Source organism: Atractosteus spatula, assembly GCF_055471065.1.
Source record: "Atractosteus spatula isolate fAtrSpa1 chromosome 16 unlocalized genomic scaffold, fAtrSpa1.hap1 SUPER_16_unloc_1, whole genome shotgun sequence".
In the NCBI taxonomy this organism is placed as follows: Eukaryota; Metazoa; Chordata; class Actinopteri; order Semionotiformes; family Lepisosteidae; genus Atractosteus; species Atractosteus spatula.
In genome coordinates this window covers 3,120,306-3,127,303 of record NW_028296631.1, presented here as the reverse complement: position 1 = coordinate 3,127,303, position 6,998 = coordinate 3,120,306, and the positions used below count along the sequence as shown (strand labels likewise).

General features: G+C 44.7%; 1 non-coding gene across 1 annotated transcript; it reads left to right on the top strand.

Annotated features, from left to right (window-relative positions):
* The first annotated feature begins 1,272 nt into the window (after positions 1-1,272).
* trnag-gcc (transfer RNA glycine (anticodon GCC)) lies at positions 1,273-1,343 on the top strand. The gene has a single exon. It is a non-coding gene; the product is annotated as a tRNA-Gly (tRNA).
* Positions 1,344-6,998: the final 5,655 nt, after the last annotated feature.

The window sequence follows — 6,998 nt, the reverse complement described above, 5'->3', positions numbered from 1 at the left end:
AAACTGCAAAAAAAACAACAACAACCCATAATGTACTTCTTTGCGGCTCTGTTTGCCCAAATCATATATTCACAACGTGAAATCTAGAAAATAATATTACGTAACCAAAATCCGCAATATGGAAACAGAACCTGTGTAATTGTTGATAGATGATGTACTCGTAACATTTTTTCAAGACGAACTACAACATTTAAAAAATGACTTGTATGTACTTGATATCTCTAATCAATCCACGGGTCCCAGCACAAAACGAAACTAAAACGCATACCGTTTCGCGCTTCTTATTAGTTGCTCAAAAGTAATTTGACCGTATGAAATGCATAATATAAACCTAGAAACATATACGTGAGCAGTACTTAAGCACTGTAGTATCGGTGTTAAGACATACCTCTCAAATACTGTAAATCAAGTTAAAAATATCTCAAGACCGATTCTGGTCATAATGAAACCATGTTTCGTGTATGTTTTCTTTAAAGTACCGAGACCAGCCATATACTCTATGTTTATGTTCCAAAATTAATATCGTTTATGGCTTCACACGCGTTGCAGTATGCTCCTATTCTTTTTATGCTCAGCTACTAAGATTTCCCTTCAGTGGTAAAATCAGATATGAATATTCAATACTTAAACGGGCACAGTTAAGACATTAAATATACATATACATACTGTATACAGTACAGTTTTCATACGGTAATATGTTTATGTTCCTAAATCAATCTCTTTTATGAGCATGTGAAAGGCATGGTGAATCGATTCTCAAAAATTACTGTACTTTGCATGATTGGAAACAAATGCGTGATTGCGAAATGCTGTGGTGTTACTTTTACAAAGACGGTCAATGAAAAAAAGAATGTTGACCAGGGCAATACTTTGAGTTTACACTTACAGCTTGTCCAAGGTCATTCATTATTAATACTATTAGTAATATCTTCGTTAAAGACTTTGATGGCCACAGCTCAAACATGAGAGGTTGAGCTTTATTAGCTCCACCTTGCGGAAATTCCGGATACTATTATTTTGCTTGTCGTATTATAGGAGAATTTACGGTAACTCGCGGTATTTACCGGTAGCTTGAGGTAGACTGCGTACAGCGTACCGCAAAATAATGCGGTATCGCCCGCGCATTTTGAATGGCTGCATCTGTAGGCTGCCAAAAGTCTCCGAAACCAAATTTTGATAGCAGAAAATTCTCACTCGTCCAGAAGTTCCCTTGGGACCCAACATCCAGCACAGAGTGGTAAAAAACGTCTTTTTTGTAGACCCTTGCAGCGTGCATTGGTGGTTCAGTGGTAGAATTCTCGCCTGCCACGCGGGAGGCCCGGGTTCGATTCCTGGCCAATGCAGTGGCTTTTGCAGCGAGCGGCTCCATCACTTGCATCCCCTTTCAACTCGCAACTGAAAACCCACTGAAGCTTAGAAGCTGTGAGCCAGGTCAGTACCCGGATGAGGGTGACCTACAGGGAAAAGCAAAGCTTACAGCTGGAAGCGGTGTTAATGGAGCCAGCGGTGGGACGCTCACCCTGAGGTCTGTGCGGGTCCCAATGCCCCAGTATAGTGACGGAGACGCTGTGTGGTAAAAAGGCGCTGTCTTTTGGATGAGATGTAAAACCGAGGTCATAGCTCTCTGTGGTCATTAAAAGTGACCACCAAAACCTTTGACAAAAGCTCTTGGTAATTGATGGTCTTCAATAATGCTTCTCCTTTAGGTACATTTGAAATCAGCTGAAAAATGCTGTGAAATGGGGGGGCACTTCAGGACAGTGTAGGATTTGAATTTGAATTTTTGAAGAACCATTAAACAGCACGAGAAAGCCCGTACACTGAATTGCAGGGCTTTCTATTCAAAGAAGGACAAAAGAAACTTCCCTGAATTCCATTTTTTGCAGCACAGAGAGGACAGTGGGAATAAGGCCTGTTAGCTCAGTTGGTTTGAGCGTGGTGCTAGTAACGCCAAAGTCGCTGGTTCGATCCCTGTTCGGGCCAGGCAGTCTCCTCCTCTCTTGCCAAAACCTGTTGCTTTCTTGCTGTGGTGAGATTGGTGGTAATGCAAAGACGCCACATACTACCGACAGACGAGAGTGTTGCGGGAGAAGAGAGAAGTGATGGAAGATTGAAGAGTGTCCTAGGTGGAGCCAAGATGAAGTGTCACAATTGCCTAGGGGAGGATTTCAAATGTTTAAGATGGTAAAAATAACCGGAAGTGATCCCCCAGTCCGGCGCAGTCTGACGTACTTCTGTCATATAAAGTAAAACTAGATGTCGAACTGGAGCCTCACCATTTGCATAAGTGAGGCTCCAGTTATACATCTAGTTTCACTTTAAATGACAAAACTGAAGAGACTTAAAAGAGCTGGAGAGGATTTCTTACAACTTTTGAGCCGGCACAGTTTTCGAAAACGTTTTCTTCACGCTGCACTATACAACACAGACAGCCAAGAGTCTCCAAAACAAAACGAATTGACAGATAGGAGAAAAGTCCCACTCGTCCTAAAGTTCCCAAAATCCAGCACTGAGCGGAAACAAAGTGTTCAAGTAGCGTGGGAATGCTACCCCTAATGCTAGCTGGAGTTTGAGCGTCTGGTTCAGAGTTTGCTCAAGAGTTTACCTTTCACAGATGCGCAAAGATGAATGTTGAGGGTGCACGCTTCAAGGCGCCTTACAGTGCAGGGAGTGATTAGAGACGATTCGTGACGTGTGCTCGTTCCCATATACCGTACGCCCCGGGTTGCAGTGCTAGGATGACGTCCAATACCGCTTCGGCACGTAACGGCATTATATTCAAGTGCAGGACATGAGGGTTTTATTTTGTTCGTTTTGTTCTGCTCTGCTCTGCTTTGTTTTGCTTGCCATGGCGTTTGTAAGAGCGTCAATAAAAAGGCGATTTCTGCGTCTAACACGAATGTAAGAGCTATTTCAAGAGCGGCTTCTAAAATGCTTGTAGACATTTGTCTGTTGTTGATTGTTTTTTTGTGTCTAACAAAGTGCCATTTTCCTGTCCGGACGGGGAGACTTTATCATTCCCACATGAAGCAACCCTTAAGTCCTCTGAGGTGTGTCTGTCTGCAAGGCTTGTATTTTGGAAAGGTTTTTTTTTTAATGGAGAACGACTTTGAAAAAGGTTTCCGCCGGCGCCTCGCGATCCATGTGAGATTGTAGCAAGAACGCAGCAATGGCGGCGCTCGCTGTAGTCGTGTCCGAGTGGTTAAGGCAATGGACTAGAAATCCATTGGGGTCTCCCTGCGCAAGTTCGAATCCTGCCGACTACGGTGTCCTCCTCACGTCGTTGTGTGCCGGCGCAAGCAAGGAAAAGTGCCTTTTTGCTTTTCCTGGTGGTTTTAAAACGCGAGATCGCTTGTACCCGCTGCCTTGGAAAGAAATGTCTACATGTTTACTTGCACATTGTCTATTGTTTGTTTGTACATTGTCTTGATGCACTGTTTGCACTTTGTCTTGTTTTTTACACTTGTTTTACAATCGAGAGACCTTCTGTAAGTAAGAATTCCATTGTACCAGTACCGGTTACATATGGCAATAAAGTTCAAGTTCAAATGCTTCAGCGTCCGCAAACGGCATTTTGCAGCTGGAAGCAGATGGCGACGCTTTTTGCGGTCGCGTGTCTTGTGCCCCATTTCCGGCCTTTAACATCGAATCAATAAAGCTGTTAGAACCGACACCATAGGTGCTTTTCTTACAACTTTTGATCTGACTCAGTTTCGGAATGCAATTCCTGAACACTGCGAGAGACAACCTACAGATGCAGCCATTCAAAATGAGCGGTAAAAACCCGTGGTACAGTAACCAACCCGCAGGGCACCGTAGGGCACCGCGGTAAGTGATTGGCTGGCCAAAATGACCGACAGGGGCACTCGTGGTGCATTGGTTGGTAGTGAAAAGATTTAATCATCTAATGTCTTTACTGTGCACATTTCAATCCGCTTAGTTTTGAATATTTATATGGAATTTTACCACTAAAGGGAAATTTTAGTAGCTGAGCATAAAAAGAAGAGGAGCATAACGCATCTGAAGGTCATAAACGATATTAATTTAGGAACATAAACATTACTGTATGTACATAAACTGTACTGTGTATGGCTGGTCTTGATAGTGTAGTGGTTTGATGGGTTTACTGAGACAATTATCAATTGTAGCAGTAATCACGAGGTTGTTCGTTGGGGCTTTTAGAAAATCAATCGTCAGAACAACTAACAACGCACACACACGGGTTCAATACACGAGATACATTTATTAATATAAACTGTGCACCAAACATATACTAGTCTGCCTGGATACGAGCGGCAGACCTTACTGTGAGGGTTATCAATATACAAGGTATATAATCTCGAAGAGATGCAAACACAAAGAGATACACAACAGAGAATATATGTCAATATATATCGTTCGGTTACCAAATCGCTAATCAGTGTTATTACCCACTGTTACTCTAAACTCGGAAGTAAATACATTACTCATGAATTAAATTGATAACAACTTGTGTTGAGGTACAATTAAATTCTCGAGACGCAATGTAGAACATGGGGTTTACTTATCCACTGTGTTTGGATTTGGAATTTCCCGGCACGAACACCAAACCAGCTGACAGGCTCTGTTGCAGCGGTTGTCCAATGGGCGTTGTGTCGGCGTCCTCTGGCTACCGGCCAACCAGTCGAGGTGCAGCTCGGAGTAGGAAGGCCGGAGGAATCTGACTGCGGCGCGCAGGGCAGTCGTTGCTCCGAGGGGATCTACCAGCATTCACGTTGGTAGAATTCTGAATACGTACGGGATCCTCGGCCTCGCGCTTAGAACAAAGTCCAAGTCCTTTTGCAGACAACAGCAGTTGTCACGTGATTGTCTCTGAGGATGCGCGAAAATGGCCAAGGAGAGCCCAGAACTGAGCTTGCGCTCCCTTTTTGATCAAGACCCAGATGTGTGCTGATTGGTTGAGAGTTTGGCGGGCATTGGAGACCCACGTGGTATTACCACGCCCTGCCAGTCCCTGATTGGTTGGTCAAGGTGAGACATAAGTCACTTACTCTTGACACTTAGAAATGCAGTCCAGATGTCCATTCGGCACTCCCTAGACAGATAGGCGCCAGTGGATGACCATTGATCATTATAGCCAGGCTTAGCTAATTGCATCCCCGTCTGGGAGCTTGCTTCTTATCAAAAGAAAAACATCTTAAATCAGCTTGCATGAATTCTTTCTCTGTGGCTGCACCACAGAGATGGAGGGTGAGATGGGGCCTCCTTTAGGAGCATACCAACGCTTAATTCTGTCTTATTAACAAGCATTGCCGCTACATATCCCCCCTTTTTGAAGGTCACGAGGTCCTGAGGCGTTGTTGCCTTCAAAACAAAAACAGAGTTAAGTGATGTTTGTTGTACCACGGTGGATTCTACCACCCAATATTCACATTACCTCTCGAGAATTTGTACAGGAAATAGTGTTGGAAAGAACGTTGCGTATACCTGCTCTCAGTTATAAGGTACCTAGGAATGAGGCATTGGGCATCATCATTAGCTCTAGACCTTAAACTTCCGGCAGTTCACTATCAGTATCGGATAGCTCTGCAGCAGGCAGACGTTTGGGAGTGGTTACCTGATTTCGGTGATAAACCATTGCTCCCTTTGTCTCATTCAAACTACCCCGCAAGGCTTTGATACAAGAGAACAGCATCCAACACATTACCCCAGCCATGATCCAGCTACCCAGCAGCAGTGTCAAGATGACCACGTTTATTGTTCCTAGCGCCCCAGAGGATCCACAACGACTGTGCTTGGGACCTACCAGTGTAGTTTTTAAGTTTGTGTCGTTAAGAACAAATTCGACTACCTGTACACCCTCAAGACTTACTGTCTCTTGGATTCTCTCATCCAAGTCAATGCCGTGTCCTCTGAAAGCGTCCACAATCTCGAGTTCCGTTTCGTATAGTTCTGACTCCAGGTGATACAGTGCTAAATCGTTGAGATGCACTATCGCTCCTTCAGGAACTTGTAGAAAAACTGTTTGGTTGGGTAGCTGCACTTCGGTAGCTGTATCATGCCTGTCATATGTTATTGTAACCGTTAACTGTGGTGTGCTGACCAGCCATTGCTTTCCCACCTGCTCAACCTGGGGTTCGTTAACCTCACTTTTGCTCGTCACTGTGGCTTTACACTTTTCAGTGGCAGCCCCCTTTCTGATACCACACAACCTCTGAGTTGTGTCCCTAAGGAATGGCTTACTTGGGCATACCCAGTGGATATCCTTGGTTGATATACACAGTTCCAGGTTTGGAACAAGATACAAATTTGGATCATCCTCCTGGTAAGCTACGAGCGGTGGGGTGGTCAACTTCACATGCATGTCCCCCCTCCAGAAGCCAACGTTCGATATAGACTTGAGTCTATAGATATCCTTGCCACTCACGATGGGAAGGTTCAACAGGAAACCTATTTCCTTGGCTTCAGGGTTGACATGTATAGGAATGGCACTGCCTAGACTGTATGCAAAATGTACCTGTAATGGCTGCACCATCTCAGAAGTGGTTGTCCTAAGTACTTCTTCTACTAAGGACAGTGGAACCAAGTAAGTTGGAATCTGTCCCATGGCTAAGCTAGTTATCGTGGCACTAAGCTCCCTAAGCAAATCCTGCATCAGCATCCTGACCTGTTGCACGTAAGCATAATCCCACTGTAACACGTCGACAATCCTGCCCACGGTGTGGAGGGTGTTATTTAACACTGCTGCATGAAGGTTTACTGCTAATATTGTGCCCTGTAAGGTTTTCCCTAGGCTTTCCAGCCGCTGCTGCTGTTGATACAGCCTGTCCTGAATTTCTGGCATTTCCTTAAGTAACCCAGACACCTGCCTTCTCAGGGTGGTCAGGGTGACAGTGTAAGCAGCAAACAGACCAGCTGAAAATAGCGAGCCCACGGTGGAGGCCGCAGCAATCAGACCCCCCAAGAACCTTTTGGGGCGGCTGAGGCCTGTCATCTCCTCCTGGCTGACTGTTGCCTTC